Raw genomic sequence first — 16374 nt, 5'->3', positions numbered from 1 at the left:
GGATATTCTGCAGCAGCTATTCATCGTGAGCTTTGTGCCGTGTACGGACCGAGAGTTATGAGTGAAGGAGTTGTCCGTGAATGGGTACGTTTATTTAAAAGCCTCGCAAGATTTTCCTGCCAGAAAACTGATGGCAACGGTGTTTTGGGATGCCAGAGGGGTGTCGTTGGTTGAATTAATGGAACGTGGTACGACCATTAATCGAGACGTGTACTGTGAAACAATAAAAAAGTTACGACGGGCTATACAGAACAAACGCCGTGGTATGCTGACTTCCGGTATCGTTTTTTTGCACGATAACGCCCGTCCTCACTCTGCTCGCAGAACAACGGCCCTTCTCGAGTCCTTCAAGTGGGACGTTATCAACCGTCCACCTTACAGCCCAGACCTGGCGCCAAGTGATTATCGCCTCTTCATGCATTTGAAGAAATGGCTCGGGTCACAGCGGTTTGATGACGACGAAGAGCTCAAAGATGCGGTCACAGGCTGGCTCCAGGCACAAGCGGGTGATTTTTATGCAGAAGGAATTTCAAAGCTTGTGAAGAGATACGATAAGTGCCTCAATCGCTATGGAGACTATGTAGAAAAATAGTGCAAAGATGTAGTTGTAAGATGTATGTATTAAAATATTTTTATTTAACTTGGTGTATTTTTTTAAATCAACCGGAGGTTACTTTCTGAACGGCCCTCGTAGTTATGTTAAAATTTCAAAATACGTACGGCCAGCCTCGAGAAAATTTGTCCTTTGAGCCTCTAGACACGTGTTCTTTCAAGCAAATGTTTCACATTCATTATTTACACTTCTGTAGCAATTTAATATAACTGTTATTAATAGTCATTTACGTACATAACGATTTAAGTATATCTAGTAGTTATCCGTGGGCAGTCATTATCAGGGACGATTTGTACCGCGTGTAGCTCGTCGAGGATTTACACCTGTGTCACATCTGCATATCTAACTTTCAGAGAATTGTGTATAACGCTCAAACAATAGAAAATCTGGGACGGATTGTAACATTATTGTCACATATAAGAAGGTGTAATTAGACGAATGACAAACACTGACTTCACTCGACGAAGGTCTATTCGGCGAGAGTGTGAAGCGATCTGCCCGTGGCCAGAACACGTACGGTAAATATACAGTTACAGATCATTCCGGTGCAACAATTCTCGACATTTGTGGATACTTCTAGAATGTACTCGAACCGAATACAGAAATTAAAATTTTACAGTTCGGGCGAGTTTCGCTCTCTCGACCCTCCGCGCGACAGTCTAGTACCGTTACCACTACACTGCAGCGACCGTTGTACTCGACTTCTCCTGCGACAATATTACGAAAAGGAAAGTCGCCACTCACCGTACAGTGGAGATGCCGAGTCGCAGATAGGCACAAATAAAGCTTTCGGCCCGTAAGGCCTTCACAAAAAATACACACAGACGAGCACACACGCACACAGACACAGACACGGACACGGGTGCAACTCACACACACACACACGACTGCAGCCCGAGGCAACTGTAGGCACACTGCGAGCAGCACCGGTGCAGGGTGGGGGTGAGGAGGAGGCCGGTGCGGGAAAGGGGGGTGGCGGGGGACAGTGCAGTGCTGCTGGGACGAGGTGGAGAGGGTAGGGCAGCTGTGTGCAGTGAGGATGTTAGACGGGGGGAGTGGAAAAGGAGAGAAGTGAAGGCTGGAATGAGGGCTGTATAGTGTTGCAATGGGAACAGGGAGGCAGAATGGGTGAGGACAATGAATAACAAAGGTCAGTCACAGGAACACAACATATATTGTAGGTAAAGTTCCCACCTACACAATTCGGAAAAGCTGGTGTAGACGGGGAGGATCCGTACGGCACGGGCTGCGAAGCAGTCGTCTCGGCAACAGGGCGCTCCGCCAGTTTCTCGGCCGCAGTCTGTCTGCGGCCGTTCGTGCGGGCGGGGAGCTCGTCGGTCGACGTGCCCACGTAGAGTGCGGCGGCTTAGCTCGTAGATCTGGTTTGACAGGTAGCCCTGCCTCTGACGGGGTAGACGGTGTTTGTGATCGGACTGGAGTAGGTGGTGGTGGTGGTGGTGGGAGGACGTATGGGACAGGCCTCGCATCTGGGTCTGTTACAGGGGTATGAGCCACGAGGTAAGGGATTGGGAGCAGGGGTCGTGTAGGGACGGACGAGTACATTATGTAGGTTTGGTGGACGGCAGGATACCACTGTAGGAGGGGTGGGAAAGATAGTGAACGGGACATTCCTCGTTGCAGGGCACACAAATCGTATACACAGTGAGTCGTAATGATGTGGCACGCGTCTGCTGTCAGATGCACTATTTATTACAGGTACTTACTTAGCTTCATTTTCCACAAATCATATGCACAATCGTAATGGTGCGGCAAACATTGCAGATTAATTTGTAAACGTGCTGAACATTTTATTGTTTTTTTCCCCCCTTTCTTTCTTCCTTCTTCTTCTTCTTCTTCTTCATCCAAATATACAGATATGATTTAGTAATTTCATTTCACCACCTTTTACATTACAATAATAGAAATTCTTCTATGGAATAGGAGTTGTCAAGCAGAAACTTTTTCGGACATTTTATATTACTGGGTAGGTAATAATAGCTGCAGATTGTGCATCCTTTCTTGTGCTGCTAACAACAACATTAACATTGAGTAGTGAATGTCATTTTTCCATTCGGTAATGTGGTTATGTACGTCACAGTCCCTTTTGAGCTCTAGTGGATTACTTACAACAAACTTCACGAGGGAACGAATATACTGTGACGTAGTAGTCGGAAAGCGCAACTTCTTAAACAGATGTCTATGAGATAGTTGTGGGTGAGCGTCACGTATTATCCTTACGGCACATTTTTGAGCGATGAAGATTTTCTTTCTTAAAGACGGGTTACCCCAGAACACTGTTCCGTATGACATTATCAAATGAAAATATGAAAAAAAGTCAGCCTACTGATTTGCTTCTTCCCGAGACTTGCAGTGATTCTGAGTGCAGGTGTTGCAGTTGTTTTAGATGATCCAAAATGTGTTTTTTCCAGTTCAAATTCTCATCAGTATGGATACCTAAGAATTTTTGAGTTTCCACCCTATTTATTATTTCTTCACTATGTGCTGCACTTACCTCCAGACCTGCAGACCTAAATATGTTGTGTCTTTTTTAAATTGAGTGTGAGACCATTTTCAGAAAGCCAGTTTGTGATACTTTTAAGAACACTGTTTACAATTTCTTCTCGTTACTGTGTGAATGCTCGGATCGATTACAATACTGGTGTGATCTGCAAAAAGAACTGATTCCGCTTGTGGTATATTAGGCAGGTGATCATTTATATATATGAGGAACAGTAGCGGATATATGAAGAACAGTAGCGGACCTAAGACTGACCCTTTTCAGTTATTTAATTTTGACATTTAAGAAATTTCCAAGTCGCTGAGCTGCATCTGATAATAAATACTAAAGTCAGACATTCCGCAGGCAGTAAGCAGACGTGTTTCGTAGAACCCTGATGATCTGGATTGGCAACTGACAAAAATTACTCCTGTGGTGTGAAAACACAGCGGTTGTTAACATAACTAAAATAAGGAAAGCATGTGAGCTTATACATCTCGTCAACATCTGTCACGTACACTGTCTGTATAAAGGATCAAATACAGTGTCTCGTTATGAGAATGTTTCGTGAAACTGACAGATTAATAAAGCACTCTTAAGCAAAACCATCTGGATACAACCATCTTTTGTAGCGTTAACAAATATACTCCTAAGTGTGATGCGTAAAGTAACGGGAAAAAACTGAGAAATGAAACACTTTATTAAATGTGGAAAGGAGACAAAGATCTATAAATTAGCATATTAGTTACAACACTGTCTATTCGTGAAGACAGATACTCCTAAGAGTATATCTGCTTACGATACCAAGATGCGTGCACGAGCCTTTAATATACTCCTCGGATTGGCTGTAAGTTACTGATTTTACGAACGTTGCAACTGCTGCATTTTGGACACTTGGGTAGTTTTTGTCCACAATCAGTCCAGATTATTTCTTGAAAGTACTGTGAAACACGTACTTATTGCCTGTGGAATGACCAATTTTGTATTTATTATTGCTTGCAGTTTAGACACTTGAAAATTACTTAAATGCTGAAAATGAAAGTGCACATATTGTAACAAATTGTACAGTCCGTGGCAAAATGTTGTCGCTCAAAATATTCGACGAGACTGTGAACTGAGACAAATAACATTTTGTCAGGCATAAGACAATCTGTACAAGAAAAGCATTCGACATAAAGAGAAGCAGCTCTTTTTCATTGCGATGGCATAATTATTTCAGAAAGAGCTGAAATTGTTGTTCTTCAAAATACATAAGTCAGTGCCTATGATTAAATTTATAGTCCCCACTGATTTTAAATAAAACCCAAAGAAATATTCTTCACAACACGAGTAAAATTACTCTGGTCTTTATTTTCATTAAATAAGATGTTGTGCCAATGTTAATGTGAAAAAAGGTATAATTGAGGCAGAAGCCTACAAACTTATAGTTGGATTAGATTAGATTGTGGAACGTGTCAGGTTAATAAAAGGTGTCTATACAAGATGTTACATTAGACAAAATATTACATGACACTACTCTTCTTTTTTTTAGTTTGGGGAATTACCCACTTACTATATCCAAAAATTCATCTCACGAGTAGAAGGAGTTGCCATTAAGAAATTCTTTTAATTTCCTTTTAAATGCTATATGGCTATCTGTCAGACTTTTGATGCTATTAGGTAAGTGACGAAAGACTTCTGTGGCAGCATAATTTACCCCCTTCTGAGCCAAAGTTAGATTTAACCTTGAGTAGTGAAGATCATCCTTTCTCCTAGTGTTGTAGCCGTGTACACTGCTATTACTTTTGAATTCGTTCGGATTGTTAACAACAAATTTCATAAGTGAATATATATATTGTGAAGCTACAGTGAAGATCCCTAGCTCTTTAAATAAGTGTCTGCAGGATGATCTCGGATGAGCTCCAGCAATTATTCTGATTACACGATTTTGTGCAATGAACACTCTTTTACTCAATGATGAGTTACCCCAGAATATGATGCCATACGAAAGCAGAGAATGAAAACAGGCGTGGTAAGCTAATTTACTCAGATGTATATCGCCAAAATTTGCAATGACCCTAATAGCATAAGTATCTGAACTCAAACGTTTCAGAAGATCCTCAGTGTGTGTTTTCCAGTTCAACCCCTCTTCAGTGCATACACCTAGAAATTTTGAGTATTCTACCTTAGCTACCGATTTCTGATCAAAGTCTATATTTATTAATGGTGTCATTCCATTTACTGTGTGGAACTGAATATACTGTGTTTTGTCAAAGTTTAATGAGAGCCCATTTGCAGAGAACCACTTAATGATTTTCTGGAAAACATCATTTACAATTTCACCAGTTAATTCTTGTCTGTCAGGTGTGATAGCTATACTTGTATCATCAGCAAAAAGTACCAGCTTTGCATCTTCGTGAGTATAGAGTGGCAAGTCATTAATATATATTAAGAACAGCAGAGGACCCGAGGCCGAACCTTGCGGCACCCCATTCTTGATTGTTCCCCAGTTTGAGAAATCACCAGTTTTTTGCATATGACGTGAACTGTTTACTTCAACTTTCTGCACTCTTCCGATTGGGTATGATTTAAACCATTTGAGCACTGTCCCATTCATACCACAGTACTTGAGCTTATCTAGAAGTATTCCATTATTTACACAATCAAAAGCCTTTGAGAGATCACAAAAAATCCCAATGGGTGACTTTCGGTTACTCAGAGCATTTAATATTTCATTAGTGAAAGTGTATATAGCATTTTCCGTTGGAAAAACCCTTCTGGAAACCAAACTGACATTTTGTTAAAACTTTATTTTTACAAAGGTGTGAAGCTACTCTACAGTACATTATGTTTTCAAGAATTTTGGATAAGGCAGTCAGAAGAGAGATTGGGCGGTAGTTGTTGACATCAGACGTATCCCCTTTTTTATGCAGTGGTTTAACAATGGCATACTTCAGTCTATCTGGGAAAATAGCCTGCTTCAGAGAGCTATTACATATATTTAATGAAATTAAATGAAAAAAAAAATAAATATTTACCTATTTTTAAATTTGTTTTTAGTTGATTTGCCTTTCTTTCTTTCTGTACGTACGAACTTTGTTGTAGAACCTCTTATTTACGTGTGGTAATAAAAATTCATTTAGACAGAATTAAGTACATTTAAAATTACGTGAACTTAAGTCAACCCTCTCATGCTGATAAATTCATATTAACTGATTAAGAATATTTAGTTGAGAATTATATCTTTTACATAATTCGGCCTTGGCACACATTTTCTAAATGCAGTGGTGTTATATATATATATATATATATATATATATATATATATATATATATACTGAATTCTTTCCCGGCGTTAGCTATGGAACACAAGATTGTCTCTATTAGCAAAAAATGGTTAAATATTGCCAAGCCGACGTTTAATTATCATTGATAAAACACACTTCACTATACATTTAAGTTATTTGAAAGAACCAACAAATTGTTAAATTTCAACGTTAACTATCCGCCTATGATTGCACAAACGTGAAACTAGTAATAAATTCCGTCAGTCTCAGGATCGCTGTAAAAGAAAAACATTTTCTTAATTCACTGCTAATTTTTATCTGCTCCTGATTTACGGGTTTGGTTAATTTTTCGTAGTCGAACAATTTTTTAAATGTGCCGCCGCTGCAAATCGTTCGGTCGCTGCACAGCCCAGCAACACCGCTAAAAATGCTGAAAATTCTTTAAAGAAATATTATAGATGACATGGGCAAGCTAATTTACATTAGTAATACACACTTTTGATAAATTATAATGTATTTAGACCACAACAATAATTCAACTTACATTAGTTTGTAATTTCTCCTCTAATGGCAGCTAAATCTAGATACAGACAAATGAAGTTACCCATTCATAAAATGCTACGTCACAGGTTCCTCTCTCTCTCAGCTCTCGAGGAAGAAGACAAAGAATGCACACTATGTATTCCTATTTATACGACTCTCAACCGTTATTGTCTCTTTGCAATCTGCGGCTGTCTTTTACATTTTTCTTATCGCAGATATTGACACATTTCGTAATTACATTATGACTATAGAAATATTACTATCATAAATACATCGAGAATATTACTACAGAAAATATTACAATAATAACGAATGTCCTTTATACAAAATTAAATAATATTTTTTGTTAAATAATTACAGTATATACAAATTGCTTCATAGCGGCGTATATAGTAAAATTAAATTTTAGTTTATTAATAGTGTGTGTGCGGCCAGGGAACGTTACAGTATGTGGCTAAGAATCCCACTTATTTCTTGGGAACAAGATTTTATTATCCTGCTGGAAATGCCATCAATCCCATGTGAGCTTTTATTCTTGAGAGAGTTTATCATCTTCCTAATTTCAGATGGAGAGGTGGGTGGAATTTCAATTGTATCAAATGGTGTGGATAAGGCCTCTTCCATTAACTGCCTTGCGTCTTCTAATGAACATTTAGATCGTATTTTCTCTACAACATTTAAAAAATGATTATTCAAAATGTTTTCGACTTCCGGCTTGTTGTTTATCAAGTTTCCATTCGCTTTGATGGTGATGCCGTCATCCTGTACTCTTGGTTGCCCTGTCTCCCTTGTAATAATATCCCAAATTGTTTTTATTTATTTATTTATTTATTCATCTGTGGAACAATAAATATTGTATGGATGTCGTCAGATTACAACACATGAGCACACATACATTTACAATTAAACAGGTTTCTCATATTTTGTGTAGTTTTTATAACTATTCATACACATATTTATAATTACATAATATTTTGGTGATAATGTCATATGTTGCTAATAATCTACACCCATGTTAAATATTCTTTTACAGTATAACAACTTTTACTTACTAAAAAGGTTTTAAGCTTTTGTCTGAAAGTGAGGGGCTCATTTATTTCTTTAATTTCTTGTGGTAATTTGTTATACAGTTTTATCCCAATATAAAATATACTTTTTTGCGTCTTTGCCTTGTTCTTTCTATCTAGATGGAGGTGGTGACAAGCTCTTGTTTCATGGTCATGTATTAGGCTGTTTGTGTTGTACATGTTGAGGTTTTTTCTTAATGAACATTATGTTCTGAAAGATATACTCACAAGAAACAGAATTCCTAGCTTTCTAAATAATTCTAGACAGTGGGCCCTGTTGTTGCTGTTTGTTATTATCGTTATGGCTCTTTTTTGTACTTTGAACACAGTTTGTATGTTACTGGCACTTGTTCCCCAAAACATGATCCCATAGCTGAGGACTTGAGTGTAGATATCCGTAATATGTTATTTTAAGACAGGTATTATTGCATACCGGTGCAAGGATTCTAAGAGCATAGCATGCTGTGGATAATTTCTTTGCCAAAATGTTGACATGGTTTGTCCATTTCAGTTGGCTGTCTACATTCATCCCTAAGAATTTGGTACTTGTTACACATTCTAATTCATTATTATTAACTTTTATTCTAGTGGCATTGTGTTTTTTGTTCAATTGGAAGTTAATATAGTTAGTTTTCTTTACATTTAGGGTTACTTTATTTTTTAATGACCAGTTGTGGACATCATTGAGAGCCTCGTTTGCTCTTTCTGACAGTTGTGTTGGATTTTCACCTGTTATTACTATGTTGCTGTCATCAGCAAAAAGTATTTTTTCGCCATGTCTGATACTTTGTGGGAAGTCATTAATGTATATAAGAAACAATATTGGGCATCCCTGTGGGACGCCTATATTCACATTTTCTGGGTCAGACAGGTGTTTTATAAGGGAATTGTTTGAAACTTGTGATATCTCAACTCGTTGAACTCTGTTTTCCAAGTATGATTTGAACCACTTCTTTGTCACACCTCTTATTCCTATTTGCCCTAATTTATGAAGTAAGATTTTGTGGTCAACTGTAACAAAGGCCTTGGACAAGTCTAAAAAGATACCACTTACATTTTCACCTTTGTCCAGTGCTTCTAAAATTACTTTAGTGAACTGTGCTATAGCATATTGTGTGCCTTTTCCGGGCCTAAAACCAAATTGGTCATTGGAAAGAAGATTATATTTATTCAGGTAATTTAGCAGTCTCTTTTTGACTAGTATTTCTATTATTTTAGAAATGATAGACAGTATAGAGATCGGCCTGTAGTTCTCTACATTTTCCACATCTCCGTTTTTAAGGATAGGTATAACTTTTGCTTGTTTTAGGTACTCCGGAAAGTATCCAGATTCGAAAGATTCATTAATTATGTCTGTTAATGGGCCCTTTATGGAGTCTATACAATCTTTAATTACGCAGACTGGGATTTCATCAAGTCCTACTGAAGTTTAATTTTTTAGTTGGTGTACTTCTAGTGCCACTTCCCTTCCTGTAGTTGGCAAGAGCACCATTGAGTTTGTTGGCTGGTTCTGAGTAGGTAAATCATACGTATCTGGAAATTTCTGCTGTAATTTTTTTGCAATACTACTGAAATATGAGTTTACAAAATCAGCTAATTTTTTAGGGTTACCTACTGGTACATCTTTGTTTTTAATATGTGAATTGAGGTCCATTTTAGCAGAGTTAGATGTTTCCTGTTTGACGATGTTCCAGGCTGCTTTGCTCTTGTTTTCAGCTTCAAGTAATATTTTGTTGTTTGAAAGTTTTTTTGCGGCTAGCAACACCTTTCTGTAAATTTTCCTGTACTTTTTGTAGGATTGCAGAACTTCTGGGTTAGATTGATTATTTTTTATGGAGTTGAGATATCTAGGAGTTTCTGAGGATTTTTTGATACCTGTAGTCACCCACTGATTTCTCTTTGTAGTTTTAATTTGATAAAGAGTTTTGGGAAACATCTCTTCAAATCTGAGTTTAAAAATTGACATGAACTTGATAAATTTCTGATTTGCGTTGGTTTCTGCATAGACTTCCTTCCAATCTTCATATTCTAGCTGGGATTTAAACTGATGCAGGGCTGATTTGGAAAACATTCTTTTGTATGTACAAAGTTTAGGAGGAGTTTCTACATGAATGTTAGTTTTTAAGATCTGGCAGAGGTGGTCTGCTAGGCCCAGGTTTTGGACAACAATATGACATTTTTTACTATCAATATCTGTAGCTACATGATCTATAGATGAGGAGGATTCTTTCGTTATTCTAGTTGGACAATTAACAAGGGAGGATATTCCATAACAGCTTAGAATATTCACATATATGTTGCTAACCTTATCAGGCTTCATCATATTAATGTTTAAGTCACCACAGATAATTACATTTGCTTTTGGTCCAGAAACCTTGTCTAAGCTTTGATTCAGTTTTGAGAAGAATATATCAATGTCTCCACTGGGAGAGCGGTACACACAAAATATGACTAATTTTTTTGCTATGCCAGGTCCTATTATTTCAACAGCGGAAAGTTCGAAATGTTTGTCCTCACCTAGATCTAAAAGATCATATCTTACTTTAAATGACATACCTTTTTTTACATAGATACATGAACCTCCACCATTCATTGAGATTCTGCTATAGTAACATGCAACGTCAAATGAGGCTAATGCAATGTGTTCAATTTGCTTCCCTTTGCACCAGTGTTCAGTGATACACAAAATTTGGCTATCAAATTTTTCCAATTCTACTTCTAGCTGTTGTGCTTTGTTCTTTATGGCTTGAATGTTTTGGTGAAACACTGTTAGGCATTTGTTTTCACTTATCTTGGTGGCGCCTTTCCCTTTAGACCTGATGCTAAAAAATCCTTTAGATGAGCTGGTGGCATGGTTATTCTTCTGTTGATGACAGTGGAGGTGAGTCTGTTGCCAGTTTGACTTGGAAGTTGGTGTATCTGAAGGTATCTGCCTTATGTTAGTCTTGTAACTGAGGCCGGGTACCAAAAATCTTGCAGAGTTGTAAGTTTCCTGGTTCTTGTGCTTCTTCTGTGTGCTTCTGTTACTGCTGATGATGGTGAAAAGTCTTTCACTGTTGAAGACTGAGGAGCAGCCAATACTGATGAAAGGTCATTGGCTGTTGGCACATCAGGTGTTTTTTTTCTTGTTAATGATGCAGTTGCGTAGTATGTAGCTGCATCTGCTGAAGCTGCTTTGGAAACTTCTGTCCTAGTTGAATCATTTATCTCAGCTGTTTTTGAAGAAAGTGAAGATTCTAGTGCTGGACCTGTTGTCAGTGATTCAGTTTCATTTTCTTGTCGGAAATTTTCAGTTACTGTGTTCGGTGGTGGAAGTGGTATGGTCGTGCTATTCTTGTCCTTAACTGCCTTCACTGCATTAAGGATTTCTCGACTAATGAATGATTTTCCGAGTTTATTTCTGTGAAGCCCATGCCTTGTAAAATGACTTCCCTCTGCGGATGGTACGTCCACATATGTGGCATTTGGGAGGCTTCGGCAGATTTTCTCAAATTTCCTATTAGTAACTGTGATTTCTTTGTTGACACATGATTCTTCTATAAGATCATGTCTTTGTGGGATACTGGCAATGAAGAAGTTGACATCTGTAATTTTCTGTAATGTACTTCTTAGAGCTCTTGTGGCGAGTTTGCCCTCATTCCTATAAACATCATTAGCACCTCCTATTATTAGACAGTTGCTTCCCAGCTTCAAAGAATGTTCACAGTCTTTTAAAACTTCGCGCAAAGGGGCACCCGGTTTCGTTATTCCACTAACCTTGAATATAGTTTGCATGTTACACAAAATGTCGGCTAAGCCGTTTCCATGACTGTCTGAAAGTATGAAAATATCTTCTTTTTTCTTCTTACCTGTATTGGTAGATATCTCGTTTGCACGATAAGTATGTTCCATGAATTTTCTGGTATTTCCTTTCTTGTTATTACAGGACTTCGTAGGCCTACTGAAATGATTTGTGGTCGCTGCATTTGATGAAAGTACTTCCTTTCTTTGGCTCTTTTCACATATTTCATATTCATCACACGTTAAAAATTCAAACTTATTTGCTTGTGGGAGACGAAAGTTGTTTTCGTTACGATTAACACGACAAAACTTTTTAGGCCTAATAAAGTTACCGTTTTGTTCGTTTACAACCGTTTCACTACCCTTTGAATGGTCGATCACTTCTTCCAGCTTCTGTACACTATCTATCACTGATTCAAGCTTCTCTACATATAGTTTAGCTAACATAAGATCATATTTTAATGAAGAAGTCGTGCATTCTTCTTCGCATTCCGTTTGTAAACACACGATATAACGATAGTTACAGTGCACATTTCCACAGTCACAGGTCATGTTTTTTTCCTCTAAGACATTTAAACATTGACGATGGATCCATTTCTGTAACCACGAACATAATTTAACACCATTTTTCATCTTCTTACTGCATTTTACACACACAGGATTTAAAAACTCGTAATTTTCTGCGGATCGGTTTATTAGTACGTCTACACGCGTCGCCGTACTGTGTTATCAGAGGTATTAATCTCAGACATGATGCACATGCTTCTGCACTTTTTAATAACCTTTCTTAATGTAGCACAGTAGTTTTTATAATATTTGGCTGTTTCTGGGTCATTACTCTTTCTTGTTGTTAGATACAGTTCCCTTTTGTGGTTACAAGATATTTTTATTCCTTTAGTAAGCCAAGGTTTTTTTGCATGGTTTCTTATAATTAGATTTAACTACTTTCTTGGGGAAACAGTTTTCAAATTCTCTTACAAGAGTACCATGAAATAAATTATATTTTAAATTAGCATTGGGTTCCTTGTACACCAATGCAATGGATAGGGAAGAGAAAGGAAAAATTAGGTTTGTGCAAAAGTTCATTGCATTTTTCCATAAGTTTAGTAAACAAAAGATATACACATAACAGAGACTTTAGTCATCAATAATATATTCTCTTTCACTACCTGCAAATTAGCAAATTACCAATGCTTTTCGACTTCCTGATTAGAAATCTCGTGGTTTTGAGAAGAATGTGATGTTCGGAGCACATTTTGAACCGGAAAAAAAGTTCCTTGAAGGTCATTTGGTGGAAAACGGAAAAGGTGGAAATCTGAGAGTGCAAGATCAGGTGAACGAGGTGGGTGCAGAGCGACTTCCTAGCCCGACTCCTATGTAATGTGTTTTGTCAGCCTAGCAGAGTGTGGTTGGGCTTTATTGTGAAGTAGCACAACTTGTCACAGTTTCCTGGCCTCTGTTCCCAGACTGCGTCTGCAAGGCAGCTCAGTTGTTGTCAGTAAATGTCGACGGTGAATGTTGCACCTCAGTGAAGCAGTTCGTAGTACTCCACACGGTTGCTGTTGCACCGGATGTACAACATTACGTTTTGTGGAGACGTGCAGGTCTTTGTTCGGGGAGCTGCTGCTGTCTTTGGGCTCCACCATTCCTCTCTTTTTATTATGTTAGTGTAAGGACACCATTTCTTGTCACCTGTAATGACACGAGATTGGAATGGTCAGTATTGTTCATGAGCCAATTAATAATGAGTGAGCAGAGATGCTGTGGTGTTACCTTTTATTATTATTTTCTCATTATCTATTGAAACAACATCGCCTTGTAATGTAATTTTAATTTTTCACCAAAAGCACATTCAACACAGCGGGAAAATACACGTCTTTCGTATCAAGACAAGAGAGAGAGACCTCCATTCGTTCTTAAAAACAAAAAAGCTACGCAAAAGTAATAAAAAAAAAAAAAAAAATTATTTACAAAATCGGTCGCTGGCGCAGCGCTCTTCTGCGTGCGCGATCGTAAAATATAACTTTGTATTGGCGGAGGTGCGGAAGTCAAAGTACCATTACAATGCCTCCTCTACTGACACGCTCCGCAAGCGAGCGTGGCAGTATAGAAAATTTACATAGATACATACATATATGAGAAAATAAGAAATTTACATATTACAAAAAAAATATTTCTGAGCACAATGTTCTTTGCATATCAGTCTTTGTATACAGTCTTTTTGGTGTGTACCTTCTTTAGGAGTCGTAACATTAATGTCTTTGAATTGCAGCGTATTATTGTTGCTTAGCACAGCGTTTGAATTCGTTCACATGATTCGTGTTTACAATGGAATTAATTCGAACAATAAATGTTTCTATTATATTGCTCCAATGTCTTTAAACGTAGTATCGGATTCTGAGTGTGTGTGTACTGCCTGGATCTCTTGTGTGTGACTTGAAAAAAAATCCAAAGTTTGTTCAATGTGTCAACACGAAAATGTGATCTCCAGCAGTCGAATTTTGGTGGCGTCTACCGGGGTATAAATGGTCAATGAGGGCACAGGAAACACCTCACTGCCTACGACAGGTGATGAGCTTGTCTTTTACACCAACCTGAAGACCTGCCGGCTTCCACAACACCATACACTTCAAAGCATATTGACACTACGTAAATATTGCGTGACCAGTGTTCCATCATGTTGGTTTCTTCTTTGCATTTGCAGTTCCATTTATATGAATCATGTGCTACATGCACAAGTCCTTTGCAGCTCATTAACATCTCCTTAAAATACATTTCTTGATATAGGAAGTACAGAAATATACAAATATTTACAATTAATCATTACATGAGATACATTGTTGTCATACAGTACATATACAGAATTAAATGAAAAATATAGTAAATTTTTACGTTACATTCAATACCATTGTGCTGACATGTGAATTACATTACATTCAGATTGCAATATATATATATATATATATATATATATATATATATATATATATATATATATATATATATATATATATATATATATATATATATATATATTTTCGTTACACTTGCAACATTTGAAGATAATTGTGGCAACTCGCTAGAATATTCAACTTAAAATTCATCTTGCCTCCTGGAATAAAATTTACACATATTTCAAGCTTCAAGACAGCCCTCTGTAGGAGGATAGGTTCATGGGATGGTTGCTGACTACTTCATAAATACTAGTAAAGTCATCCCCTACAATGGACTACACAAAATAAAATATGATAAATAAAATACATGTTAACTTAATATAATGTAAAAGTTCCTATACCTAATACCGTTTAGTTTGTGTAGTTCATCTCCTTCCTTTCATGAGTATCAAGTAATATAAATAAATGTTTTACTTAATAGATAAATAAATCTTCTTAGATAATTGCTGCTGCGTTCCATGCTGTATATCCATTCTGTATTTACCTTGTGGTACCTGTAAAATTCTATTCATAAATAAATGTGTGTGTATGTCTCTCCATACTGTCAGATAATCACGAATTATATAATGTCAAATATTTTATCAACATGTATAAATTTTTCTAAGGGAGGGATGAGAGTATGAGCCGCAACAGAGGACTGACGTTTTGTTTTCTCCTTATTCTCCTTTCTATTTAATGGTGCATTAGTTCAGTTCAGTAGACGAGCTTTAATCATGTCACTAGATGACTGCTAAATATGTTCTCTTAAATAATTCTTCCAATCTGAAGTGACAAGCCTACATAACTCCAAAAATTTCATTACAAGTTCCCATTAGATTAGTGTTAAAGTATTATAGATTTAAATCTTCTGGTATATTTCCAACAGTGGCTGCTGTAAATAATTCTTTCCACATAAATCTATACTTTCACCTTTAGTTATAAGAATATATAAGACACCACATGAGTTATTATCTCAGGCATACCAATCTTTCAATAAATAATTTTCTTTCCACTACTTTCATTCTGTATTCCAAGAGTACATGTGATATAGCGTTCAAATCTAGTTTCTCTCCTCTCAACATATTCTCAATTACTCATAACATTCTCACCTATCCATTATTCATTCTTCGCAAAATAACATACTTATTCCTCAGCATTATATATATATTTTCCTCTTATTCATCACCACTTTACCTCTCTCCATATTACTATTTATCCTCTTATTAAACTAAAATTACATTCACTCATTACATTCAGTCACTCATATCAACATTACTATTATCACATGCCTCCTAAAGAAAATAATTCTGTTCAGTTCTCTGCCTCCTCTAATGTGTATATGCCTCAATAGCAACTCCTCTTATAACCAAATATCTTATTAGCTATTGGATGGTTCACATTGCTTTCTAGACTTACCTGCATTCATTAGATTGTAAGTATCTGTATAACTTAAATGTAGGCTCATCATAACTGTATATCATATTAATTATCTTCTTCTCATTGGCTAACATTTTACTGTATGTATTTTTTCAAATGTCTGTGTGGATGTAGACCTCTGGGTTTATGTGTTAATGGATATTCTAATGAATAACAGCCAGGGTGTGGAATATTTGCAATTCGGTATGGTCCAGAGTATAAGATCTGCCATTTCCTGTTTAAATGTTTCAGTTTTGTG

The 16374-nt window shown here is 37.0% G+C and overlaps 1 protein-coding gene across 4 annotated transcripts in view; it reads left to right on the top strand.

Moving 5' to 3' along the window:
• LOC126212995 (uncharacterized) overlaps window positions 1–16374 on the top strand; it is a 65145-nt gene that overhangs the window by 34758 nt on the left and 14013 nt on the right. The gene's annotated exons all lie outside the window — the stretch shown is intronic.

Source organism: Schistocerca nitens, chromosome 11 (genome assembly GCF_023898315.1).
Source record: "Schistocerca nitens isolate TAMUIC-IGC-003100 chromosome 11, iqSchNite1.1, whole genome shotgun sequence".
Classification (NCBI taxonomy): Eukaryota; Metazoa; Arthropoda; class Insecta; order Orthoptera; family Acrididae; genus Schistocerca; species Schistocerca nitens.
This window is presented reverse-complemented; position numbering and strand designations above follow the sequence as displayed.